The sequence below is a fragment of the Scyliorhinus canicula genome, chromosome 5, assembly GCF_902713615.1.
Source record: "Scyliorhinus canicula chromosome 5, sScyCan1.1, whole genome shotgun sequence".
NCBI lineage: Eukaryota > Metazoa > Chordata > Chondrichthyes > Carcharhiniformes > Scyliorhinidae > Scyliorhinus > Scyliorhinus canicula.
The window spans coordinates 142,741,625-142,754,348 of record NC_052150.1 but is presented as its reverse complement, the minus strand read 5'-3'; positions in this window follow the sequence as shown (position 1 = coordinate 142,754,348).

Sequence of the window (12,724 nt, the reverse complement as noted above, 5' to 3'; positions counted from 1 at the left end):
GCACACATATGCCAAGCCCCATTCATTAATATCTAGATAGGAAAATAGGAAGGGATTGTTCTGCCATTCAAGTAAATTATGGCTGATTGGTATCTTAGCTCTTTAATCTAGTTTTGTTCCATATCTTGCAAGTATAGTTTTCTGTAATTCATGTTTTTAATAGGATTGAATTAAATAATTAAACTGTTGTATAATGGAATTCTAGCTTTGCTAAAGACTGATGATTCAAAATACAAATGGTTCAAAATCAATATTAGGCATTTTTCCACTTTTTTAAATCTTAATTTCTTGCACAAGAGGAGCTTGTCAGTGCAGGAAGAGATCAGGGCACCATCTATAAATGCCACCCAGATCTCTCGACACCCGCAGACTCTCCACTGCAGCCTCCGGACCCCTTCAATGCCCCAATTCACCTATTAGGGGGTCCTCGAACCCCTCCCCCCCTCACTCCATCTCATAAGAGCAAGCACCCCCCGGGCCCAATCCCTGACATGGGAAACCTGGCACCCAGACATCTTGGCACTGCCAATCTGGCACTCCGGCAATGCACCTTCCAGTCTGGCAATGCCAATCAGGCACCCTGGTGTGGCACTGCCAGGGTGCCTGTGTGACACTACCAAGATGCCAGACTGGCAGAGCCAATGGGCCTGGGCAGCAGGAGTGCCAGGGTACCACTCTGCCCAACCACCCAGGGGCCAACAATGGCTTGGGAGACCCCCTCCAGGTGTCGTTACGCCTTGTCCATGTTTGTGTGGACCAGTGGTAAATGGCACCATGGCGAGGTTGCCACACCAGGCATTTTTTCACTTAAGCAGTTTTACTAATGTTTGGGGATTCATAATTAATGTAATGTAATACTAATACTAGTAATGCCACAGTGCTGTCCTCATTAAGACCTTCTCAATGACACTTAGGCATGGGAAATAAACGCTGGCCTTGCTAGTAACATCCACATTCAAAGAACAAATTTTGAATAAAACTAGAATACAAGGGGTGGTATGGTGTCACAGTAGTTAACACTGCTGCCTCATAGCCCCAGGGACCCGGGTTTGATTCCGACCTCAGGAGACTGACTGTGTGGAGTTTGCACATTTTCCCTGTGTGGGCACTTCGGTTTCATCCCGCAGTCCAAAGATGTGCAGGTTAGGTGGATTGGCTATGCTAAATTGCTCCTTAGGGTGTGGTTGTTTATTTGTTCATTGTCGCGTGTACCGAGGTACAGTGAAAAGTATTTTTCTGCGAGCAACTCAACAGGTCATTAAATACATGAAAATAAAATAAAATAAAACGAAAATACATAATAGGACAACACAATGTAAATACATAGACACCGACATCGGGTGAAGCATACAGGAGTGTAGTATTGATAAGGTCAGTCCATAATTTTTTAATCTACATGTCCATTTTTAATCTACATGTCAATTGGTTTAACCAGGTCGGTCAAGGCAACCTTGATGAGTTTATAGAATGTATCCGCGATAGTTTCCTAGAACAGTATGTAATGGAACCTACGAGGGAACAAGTGGTCCTAGATCTTGTCCTGTGTAATGAGACAGGATTGATTCATGATCTCGTAGTTAGGGATCCTCTCGGAAGGAGCGATCACAATATGGTGGAATTTAAAATACAGATGGAGGGTGAGAAGTGTTTTGTGTTTAAACAAAGGAGATTACAAGGGGATGAGAGAAGAACTAACTAAGGTGGACTGGGAGCTAAGACTTTATGGTGGAACAGTTGAGGAACAGTGGAGAACCTTCCAAGCGATTTTTCACAGTGCTCAGCAAAGGTTTATACCAACAAAAAGGAAGGACGGAAGAAAGAGGGAAAATCGACCGTGGATATCTAAGGAAATAAGGGAGAGTATCAAATTGAAGGAAAAAGCATATAAAGTGGCAAAGATTGCTGGGAGATTAGAGGACTGGGAAATCTTTAGGGGGCAACAGAAAGCTACTAAAATAGCTATAAAGAAGAGTAAGATAGAGTATGAGAGTAAACTTGCTCAGAATATAAAAACAGACAGTAAAAGTTTTTACAAATATATAAAACAAAAAAGAGTGGCTAAGGTAAATATTGGTCCTTTAGAGGATGAGAAGGGAGTTTTAATAATGAGAAATGAGGAAATGGCTGAGGAACTGAACAGGTTTTTTGGGTTGGTCTTCACAGTGGAAGACACAAATAACATGCCAGCGACTGATAGAAATGAGGCTATAACGGGTGAGGACCTTGAGAGGATTGTTATCACTAAGGAGGGAGTGATGGGCAAGCTAATGGGGCTAAAGGTAGACAAGTCTCCTGGCCCTGATGGAATGCATCCCAGAGTGCTAAAAGAGATGGCTAGGGAAATTGCAGATGCACTAGTGATAATTTACCAAAATTCACTAGACTCTGGGGTGGTCCCGGTGGATTGGAAATTAGCAAACGTGACGCCACTGTTTAAAAAAGGAGGTAGGCAGAAAGCAGGAAATTATAGGCCAGTGAGCTTAACTTCGGTAGTAGGGAAGATGCTGGAATCTATCATCAAGGAAGAAATTGCGAGGCATCTGGATAGAAATTGTCCCATTGGGCAGACGCAGCATGGGTTCGTAAAGGGCAGGTCATGCCTAACTAATTTAGTGGAATTTTTTGAGGACATTACCAGTGCAGTAGATAACGGGGAGCCGATGGATGTGGTATATCTGGATTTCCAGAAAGCCTTTTACAAGGTGCCAGACAAAAGGTTGCTGCATAAGATATAAATGCATGGCATTAAGGGTAAAGTAGTAGCATGGATAGAGGATTGGTTAATTAATAGAAAGCAAAGAGTTGGGATAAATGGGTGTTTCTCTGGTTGGCAATCAGTAGCTAGTGGTGTCCCTCAGGGATCCGTGTTGGGCCCACAATTGTTCACAATTTACATAGATGATTTGGAGTTGGGGACCAAGGGCAATGTGTCCAAGTTTGCAGATGACACTAAGATGAGTGGTAAAGCGAAAAGTGCAGAGGATACTGGAAGTCTGCAGAGGGATTTGGATAGGTTAAGTGAATGGGCTAGGGTCTGGCAGATGGAATACAATGTTGACAAATGTGAGGTTATCCATTTTGGTAGGAATAACAGCAAACGGGATTATTATTTAAACGATAAAATATTAAAGCATGCCGCTGTTCAGAGAGACTTGGGTGTGCTAGTGCATGAGTCACAGAAGGTTAGTTTACAAGTGCAACAGGTGATTAAGAAGGCAAATGGAATTTTGTCCTTCATTGCTAGAGGGATGGAGTTTAAGACTAGGGAGGTTATGTTGCAATTGTATAAGGTGTTAGTGCGGCCACACCTGGAGTATTGTGTTCAGTTTTGGTCTTCTTACTTGAGAAAGGACGTACTGGCGCTGGAGGGTGTGCAGAGGAGATTCACTAGGTTAATCCCAGAGCTGAAGGGGTTGGATTATGAGGAGAGGTTGAGTAGACTGGGACTGTACTCTTTGGAATTTAGAAGGATGAGGGGGATCTTATAGAAACATTTAAAATTATGAAGGGAATAGATAGGATAGATGCGGTTAGGTTGTTTCCACTGGCGGGTGACAGCAGAACTAGGGGACATAGCCTGAAAATAAGGGGAAGTAGATTTAGGACTGAGTTTAGGAGGAACTTCTTCACCCAAGGGGTTGTGAATCTATGGAATTCCTTGTCCAGTGAAGCAGTTGAGGCTCCTTCATTACATGTTTTTAAGGTAAAGATAGATAGTTTTTTGAAGAATAAAGGGATTAAGGGTTATGGTGTTCGGGCCGGAAAGTGAAGCTGAGTCAACAAAAGATCAGCCATGATCTAATTGAATGGCGGAGCAGGCTCGAGGGGCCAGATGGCCTACTCCTGCTCCTAGTTCTTATGTCCTTATAAGAGGGTCGTTTAGGAGTCTGGTAACAGCAAGGGATCAGCTATTTTTGAATCTGTTCATGCGTGTTGTCAGACTTTGGTATCTCCTGTCCGATGGAAGAAGTTGGAAGAGCGAGTAAGCCGGGTGGGAGGGGTCTTTGAATATGCTGCCTGCTTTCCCCAGGCAGCGGGAGGTGTAGATGGAGTCAATGGATGGGAGGCAGGTTCATGTGATGGACTGGGCTGTGTTCACGACTCTGAAGTTTCTGGCGGTCTTGGGCTGAGCAGTTGCCATACCAGGCTGTGATGCAGCCAGATAGAATCCTTTCTATGGTGCATCTGTAAAAGTTGGTAAGGGTCAATGTTGACATGCTGAATTTCCTTAGATTCCTGAGGAAGTATAGGCACTGTTGTGCTTTCTTAATGGTAGCGTCGACGTGGGTGGACCAGGACAGATTGTTGGTGATGTGCACCCCTCGGAATTTGAAGCTGTTAACCATCTCCACCTTGGCCCCATTGATGCTGACAGGGGTATGTACAGTACTTTGCTTCCTGAAGTCAATTGCAGATTGCAGGAAAAGGGTGGGGGATTGGGCATTAGCCAGGTGTTTTTTTTAAGGGACAACAGATTCAATGGTCTCCTTCTGCACTGCAGGAATTCTATAAAGGTGGTACTGGTCATGCTTCAGCTATACAAAGCCTTGATTAGACCAGACCTGGAGTACTGTGCGCAGTTCTGGACATCACACTTAAGGAAGGATATATTCGTCCTGGAAGCTTTATAGCACACATTTAAAAGTCCAGTTAAGAGAAGAGATTACAGGAAGTAGTGTTGTATTCATAGAACATACAGTGCAGAAGGAGGCCATTCAGCCCATCGAGCTGCATCGGCCCACTTAAGCCCTCACTTCCACCCTATCTCTGTAACCCAATAACCCATCCTAACCTGTTTTGGACACTAAGTGCAATTTAGCATGGCCAATCCACCTAACCTGCACATCTTTGGACTGTGGGAGGAAACCAGAGCACCCAGCGGAAACCCACGCAGACATGGGGAGAACGTGCACACTCCACACAGACAGTGACCCGGAGGAGAATCGAATCTGGGACCCTGGCACTGTGAAGCCAGTCCTATCCACTTGTGCACCTTGAATCTAGTAAGTTAAAGGGTAACTTGATCAAAGTCTTACGTTTCAAGAACAGATAGTTTCTCTCTATATAGCCTATTTTTGCTGGTTGGAGAGCCGAGGACTAGGAGACAGTCTAACAATTAGAGATAGATCTTTTCAGCAGTAAAATTAGGAAACACATCTGCACACAAGGGGTGGTAGAAGTCAGTAAATGGCAATTGATACAAGAGCAATTAATTTTGAAACTGAGATTGATAAATCCTTGTTAACTAAATGCATTTAGAAATATGGGGGAAAAAGCAGGTAGATTGGAGTTACATCACAGGTCAGTCATGACATCTTTGAATGGTGGAGCAAGCTTGAGGGACTAAATGGCCTACTTGTGTTCTTAGGTTTCTTTATTCCCCTTGTGTACAAAATCTTTTGCTCTCATTCTTGAATATAGACAGTAAATTATCATATTACTGTGGGATCTGAGAGGCCGGAGTGTCACCAGATTATTAATTGCTTTCATTGGAATGTTAGTGAGTCACTGTTACTAGCTGAATCAACGTTCCTCCACCTCTGGTTGTTCTTCTGTGAGTCAGTCACCCACCCTACATTCCTTTGTTCACGTACTCAGTGGTCTCCTCAATTTTGGGACTTCGTACAAAACAGATGCTGATGGGGAACCATGAGCAAAATACACAGCTACAAGGAATGCAACTACTATAAAATAACATAAAAAATAACATTTACTTCCCATGTCGGTGCAACATCGTGGGCCGAAGGGCCTGTACTGCGCTGTATCGTTCTATGTTCTATAAGTGATGTGATCCATCAATGCAGTCTGAACTTTACATGATCACACCTCCCCAAAACACTCCAACCAGATTTGGAAACCCTGATCTCAACAACACAGTGGGTGGCACTGTGGTTAGCACTGTTGCTTCACAGCTCCAGGGTCCCAGGTTCAATTCCCAGCTTGGGTCACTGTCTGTGCAGAGCCTGCACGTTCTCCCAGTGTCTGTGTGGGTTGCCTCCGGGTGCTCCGGTTTCCACCCACAGGCCAAATATGTGCAGCGAAAGAGAAAGTGCTGGAAAATCTCGGCAGGTCTGGCAGCCTCTGTAGGGAGAGAAAACAGCTAACATTTCGTGTCCGATGACTTTGGCAAAGCTAACAGACAGAGAAAGTAGGAAATATTTATAGTGTGGAGTGAGAATGAAAGAAGAGTCATAGCCACAGAAACCTGCAGGTTAGGTGGATTGGCCAGGTGTCCAAAAAGGTTAGGTAAGGTTACTGGGATTGGTTGGAGATTTGGGCTTAAGTAGGGTGCTCTTTACAAGGGTTGGTGCAGATTTGATGGGCTGAATGGCCTCCTTCTGCACTGAACTTCTATGGTTCTATGTTCTGCCAAGATACTTACTGCAACAAAGCATCAGATATTTTTGAACTTGTGCTCTCCCTTTCTCCAATGTTCTGGCCGCCTGCACTAACTCAAATTCTATAATTTGTCCCACACCTGTCTTTTCCATACCTGTCTTTAGTCTTTAAATGCTTCTTTAAAAATGTCAAGTAATTTGATCAAGTCTTTAGAGAAGTGTGAGAAATGCTCAACAGCTGCTGTGGAGAGAAACAGCTAATTATTTTGAGTTGAACATAACTCTTCTTTAAAACTTTATTTCAGATTTCCAGCATCCTCAGTACTTTTCTTTTACTTCAGTTAACATTAATTCTTACCACAGCAACGTGCATTTATATAGCATGTTTAACACAGTAAAGTGTCCAAAGATGCTTCAGTTTCATTATCAAATAAAGGTTGGCAGCAAACGACAAAAGGAAATGTTAGAGCCGGACATCCTGGGGGTTAAATTGACCAGGAACTGAACTGGACTAACCATATAAATATTGTGGCTACGAGACCAGCTCAAAAGGCTAGTAAGGCTGCAGCGGATAACTTACCTCCCGAGTCCCCAATGCTTGTCCACAGTTAAAGCGCACAAGTCAGGAGTGTAAAGGAATATTCCCCACTTGCCTGGATGAGTGCAGCTCCAACAGCACAAGAAGCTCAACATCATCCAGGACAAAGCAACCCACTTGATTGACACCCCATCCACAAACATTCACTCCCCCGCCATCGATGAACAGTAGCAGCAGCGTGTACGATCCACAAGATGCACTGCAGGAATTCACCAAGGCTACTTAGGCAGCACCTTTCTAATGCAAGAGCGCTACCATCTAGAAGGACAGCTGACACATGAGAACACCACCACTTAGATGTTCCCCTCCAACTTACTCAGTCACTCACCATCCTGACTTTGCACTATATCGCCACTCTTTCACTGTTGCTCGGTCAGAATCCTGGAACTCCCTCCCTGATAGCACAGCAGGTGTACCTATGTGACAGGGATTGCAGCGGTTCAAGAAAGCAGCTCACCACCACCTTCTGGAGGGCAATTGGGGATGGGCAATAGATGCTGCCCTAGCCAGCAACGCGCACATCTCATATTAATTTTTAAAAGAAGGTAGGTTTGAAGGAGCATCTTAAGAGGAAAAGAGGCACAGGGGTGTAAGGAGGAAATTCTGGGGCATTGACAATTGAATGATCTCTTCCTCTGTTAAAGATCATTAAAACATGTTATTTATGGTAAGGGAATAGTAGTTTTTCGTAGGCACCACATATTTCCTTATTAATAAGAAACATTTTTTGATGTGGTTTCTGCTTAAAATATTAATGAGTGTCTACAAGCTTGATGGATGATCCTATCATTAAATAAGCAAACCTATCTTCCAACAGTACCGTAACACACATATAACTTTCATTATAAAAAGAAAACATTCTTGAACTAAGTACAGTATTGATGCTGATTTTATTGTGCTATTTCAGACAAAGTAAACATGAAACTATTAACTATTTTAACTTCTGGTGCACAACTATTGTGCTGCATTTTTGCTTTTGTAATTAGTTTACTGCAAATAGTTGTGGCTAGTACAGATGTAGCTTTTGATTTGATATGTATCCTACGTGGGTTCTGCAGATGTCTTGCAAAATCTTGAGACTTGTACGTTTAAACGTTAAACATTTATTGTTAGTCTTTAACTATTTACAGATCCCAGATTAGGTCATGCAAGATGCTGTTTTGCCCATGCAGGCTGTTTAGAGTGTTTTCTCAGAGTCTGTTATCACCTCATTCGAGTCATCATACCAGAGGTGGTGCTATTCTCCAGTTCAAAGTTATATTTCAATTACAATGACATGCAGGCACATATGCAATATCCCCTTTTCTTCCCTTTCATTAGAGTAAAAATATTTGCAATACAATCTTTAGTTGCTATCCCTTACCCGTTACATACTGTCTAAAATTCAGACAGTGTTGAGTCTCCACACTAGGTTTGTAACACGTGGAGGAATGGTTGCAAGACACAATGTTTCTGGTTGTCAGTTATCGCCATTTGATTCACTTTTTGTGCTCGTGAGTTGCAACTCTTTAATAATAACCTATTTGCTTCATTTAGACACTGGATTTGCCTTTTTTTTTCCTCTGATGGGAATAAGCACTCCATTCATCCCGAGATTGGACTCAAAATTCTTTTTCACCATGGTGTCCGCCATGCTCTCATTGGACTTGTACTTACTGCAAATGGAGCCTTCATTTCCACTGGCGTCAAAATTTCAGCCAAACATTTATTTGCTGTTGTATTCAAGTTATGTTGCAAGCTTATGAATCTTTTCATTCAGCTCAATCTTTTCTTCTTCTTGAGCTTGCCTTCCAGCTTTGCTGTTTCTGACCTAATTGCCTTCTGTTTTTTTCTCTGCCTGCAACAACCTTGCCCGTGGCTTTCATTTTAATTTCAATGTTGTCAGGTCTGTCTCCAGTGAAGACTTGCTTTTTTTCAGTTCTCATTACTCATGGCTTCATTATCCACTTGCAGTTTGAAATATTCTACGGCTTTTCCTTTCAAAGCTTTTTTAAAAAATATTTTATTAAGTCATTTGTATAAACAGTAAATACAAACAAAAACAAGTGCAAGAACAAACAGAAACATCTAAGAAAGAAATTACTAGTGAACCAGCACGCCAACCCCCCTACCATTCCCCATCTCACCTTACCCATTTTATCACAGTTTAACCCCTTAATCTCCCCCCTCCCTCTACTGACGCCTCAAATCTCCTTGAAGCCGACGGATGGCTTCCACCTCCGGGCAAACCCATCAACTGACCCTCTTAAGCCCAACTTGATTTTCTGCAACCATAGGAACTCCACCAGGTCACTCACCCATACCCCCCAGTTTCAGTGGCTCAGAGTCCCTCCACTCCAGCAAAATCCACCTCCAGGCTACCAGGGAGGCAAAGGCCAGAATATCGGCCTCTCTTGCCCCCCAGATTCCTGGGTCTTCCGACACTCCAAATAGCGCCACTTCTGGACTCAGGGCCATCTTCATCCTCAACACCTCGGCCACGAAGCCCTGCCAGAACCCCTTCAGTTTTGGATATGCCCAAAACATGTGAATATGGTTCCCAGGCCTCCCTGTGCACCACTCACCTGTCCTCCAACCCCTCAAAGAACCTGCACATCCACACCGCCATTGTGGGCATCCTGTGAACTACCCTGAACTGGATTAGGCGCTGTCAATAATGCCCATAAACATGAACCCCTGCAAAAGGCCGCCCCCATCCTGACACCTCCCCCACTACTCATTTCCTCACCATAGCAATGTTTGCTGCCCAATAATAATTCATTACTTTTGGCCATGCCAAACCGCGCCCCCTCCCACCACCCCCATTCCAACAGCACCTTTTAAAAAAAAATATTTTTTTATTCTACTTTTCCACATTTTCTCCCAAATTTACATGCACCAACAATAAAGAATAAAGAATAATCAGTAACAAATATGTCAACCCCCATATCAATAACAACGATCCCATCCTCCCACCAAACCCCAAACATTAGCCCGCATGTTCACACAAATGACAAAAAGGAATTAGGATTACCCATAGTCACCATTAACATACACAGCCCCCCTCCCCATAACCTTCCCACCCACATGCCCCAACTACACAGCCCCCCTCCCCTTGACCCTCCCACCCACATACCCCAACTACACAGCCCCCCTCCCCTTGACCCTCCCACATGCCCCAACTACACAGCCCTCTTCCCCTCAACCCTCCCACCCACACGCCCCAACTAATGTTCAATGTTATCCAGTTCTTGAAAGTACATAATGAATAACGCCCATGAATTGTAGAACCCCTCCATCCTTCCTCAATTCAAACTTAACCTTCTCAAGAATCAGGAATTCCAATAGATCCCTGATGCACGATCAATTGCACGAAAGACTCAGATTGGTACAACTGTGGCTTTATTAGTCAGATGCGTGGCCTCCTACTGCAGCTGGCAGAATGGCTGATCAGGAGGAGGTCACGCATATTTATACGGCTCCTTGTGGGCGGAGCTAGCCAGCAGGGGCTACCGGCGAACCTAGTGCAGGTCCTACCGTACATCCCCTAATACAGGTGCACAGTGGTTCACCACATTCACCCCCTGTTAAAAATGAGTCAGGCGGGTGTGGCGTGGAACTGTATACAGATTTACAAATAATTTACAGTGGGGAGGTGAAAAAAATATGTCCATTTTGGTAGCCTGTCAGAGGTTAAATCGGTCGGTGGTTTGATGGTTCGCTGGGAGCGACGTAACGGTGGCGACGATGTCAGTGCTGGCGCCGCCGACGTGTTGGTGAGGACTCCGGGAGCATGCCGAAATCTTCCTCATCCTCTAGCGTGGGCAGGGGAAGGAGGGATGGACCTGGTGGGGCTAATGTTGGGAGCGCTGGGGGAGGGGAGGATGGCACGTGGGTGGGGAAGTGTGTGGGAGTGGAAACTGAAGGAGCCAGGTCCCTGAGTGAGACCGTATCCTGGCGGCCATCGGGGAACTCCACATAGGCATACTGGGGGTTGGCGTGGAGCAAGTGTACCCTGTCCACCAAGGGCTCCGCCTTGTGGAGTCGGTCATGCCTACGTAGAAAGACCGGTCCTGGAGCTACGAGCCAAGTCGGGACTGACACCCCGGATGTGGACTTCCTGGGGAAGGTAAAAACACATTCATGGGGTGTGTTATTTGTGGTGGTGCACAGTAGAGACCGTATGGAGTGTAGTGCATCAGGGAGGACCTGCTGCCAGTGAGAGGCTGGGAGGTTTCTGGACTGTAGGTTCAGCTGGACGGCCCTCCATACCGTCCCGTTCTCCCCCTCTTCCTGCCCGTTTCCCCGGGGGTTGTAGCTGGTCGTCCTACTGGAGGCGATACCCCTGCTGAGCAGGAACTGACGTAGCTCATCACTCGTGAATGAGGATCCCCTGTCACTGTTGATGTAGTCAGGGAAACCGAACAGAGCAAAGATGGTATTGAGGGCCTTGATGACGGTGGCAGACATCATATAGGGGCATGGGATGGCGAAGGGGATCCTGGAGAATTCATCGACCACACTGAGGATGTATGTGTTGCGGTCGGTGGAGGGGAGGGGCCCTTTGAAATCCACGCTGAGGCGTTTAAAGGGGTGGGCGCTTTCACCAGGCACGCGTGGTCCGGCCGGTAGAAGTGCGGCTTGCACTCCGCACAGACCTGGCAGTCTCTGGTGACTGTCTGTACGTCCTCGACGGAGTAGGGCAGATTGCGGGTTTTGACGAGGTGGTACAATTGAGTGATCCCCGGGTGACAAAGGCTGCCGTGCAGGGCATGGAGTTGGTCTACTTGTGCGCTGGCACATTTACCTCGGGAGAGGGCATCTGGGGGCTCGCTGAGCTTGCCGGGGTGATACAAAATCTCGTAATTATAGGTGGAGAGCTCGATTCTCCACCGCAAGATTTTATCATTTTTGATCTTGACCAGCTGCGTGTTGTTGGACATGAAAGCTACCAACCGTTGGTCAGTGAGGAGAGCGAATCTCCTGCCGGCCAGGTAATGCCTCCAATGCCGCACCGCTTCCACGGTAGCCTGGGCCTCTTTTTCAACAGATGAGTGCCGAATTTCAGAGGCATGAAGGGTGCGGGAAAAGAATGCCACGGGTCTGCCTGCCTGGTTTAGAGTGGCGGCGAGGGCGACATCTGAAGTGTCGCTTTCTGCTTGAAAGGGCCGTGTCTCATCTACTGCGTGCATCCCGGCCTTGGCTATGTCTGCTCTAATATGGGCGAATGCATGACGTGCCTCAGGCGAGGGGAAATTGGGTGGACTGAGTGGGCGGGCCTTGTCTGCGTAGTTTGGGACCCACTGGGTGTAGTAAGGGAAGAGGGCCTTGGGGCAGTGGGGGAGGGGGAGCTCCATGAGTGGGCGCACGCGGTCAGGATCGGGCCCCAGGAGTCCGTTTTGGACTACATAGCCGAGAATGGCTAGACGGGTCGTGCAGAACACACACTTCTCCTTGTTGTGTGCAAGATTGAGGAGAGTGGTGGCGCGGAGAAAAGAGAGGTTAGCGTCGTTGTCCTGCTGGTCATGGCTGCAGATGGTGACGTTGTCCAGGTACGGAAACGTGGCCCGCAGACCGTACCGGTCGACCATTCGGTCCATCTCCCTTTGGAAGACCGAGACCCCGTTAGTGACGCTGAAGGGAACCCTAAGAAATTGATAGAGCCGGCTGTCCACCTCGAAGGCAGTGTATGGACGGTCCGATTTACGGATGGGGAGCTGGTGGAAGGCGGATTTCAGGTCAATTGATGAGAAGACCCGGCATTGTGCAATCTGATTGACCATATCAGAGATGCGTGGGAGGGGGTACG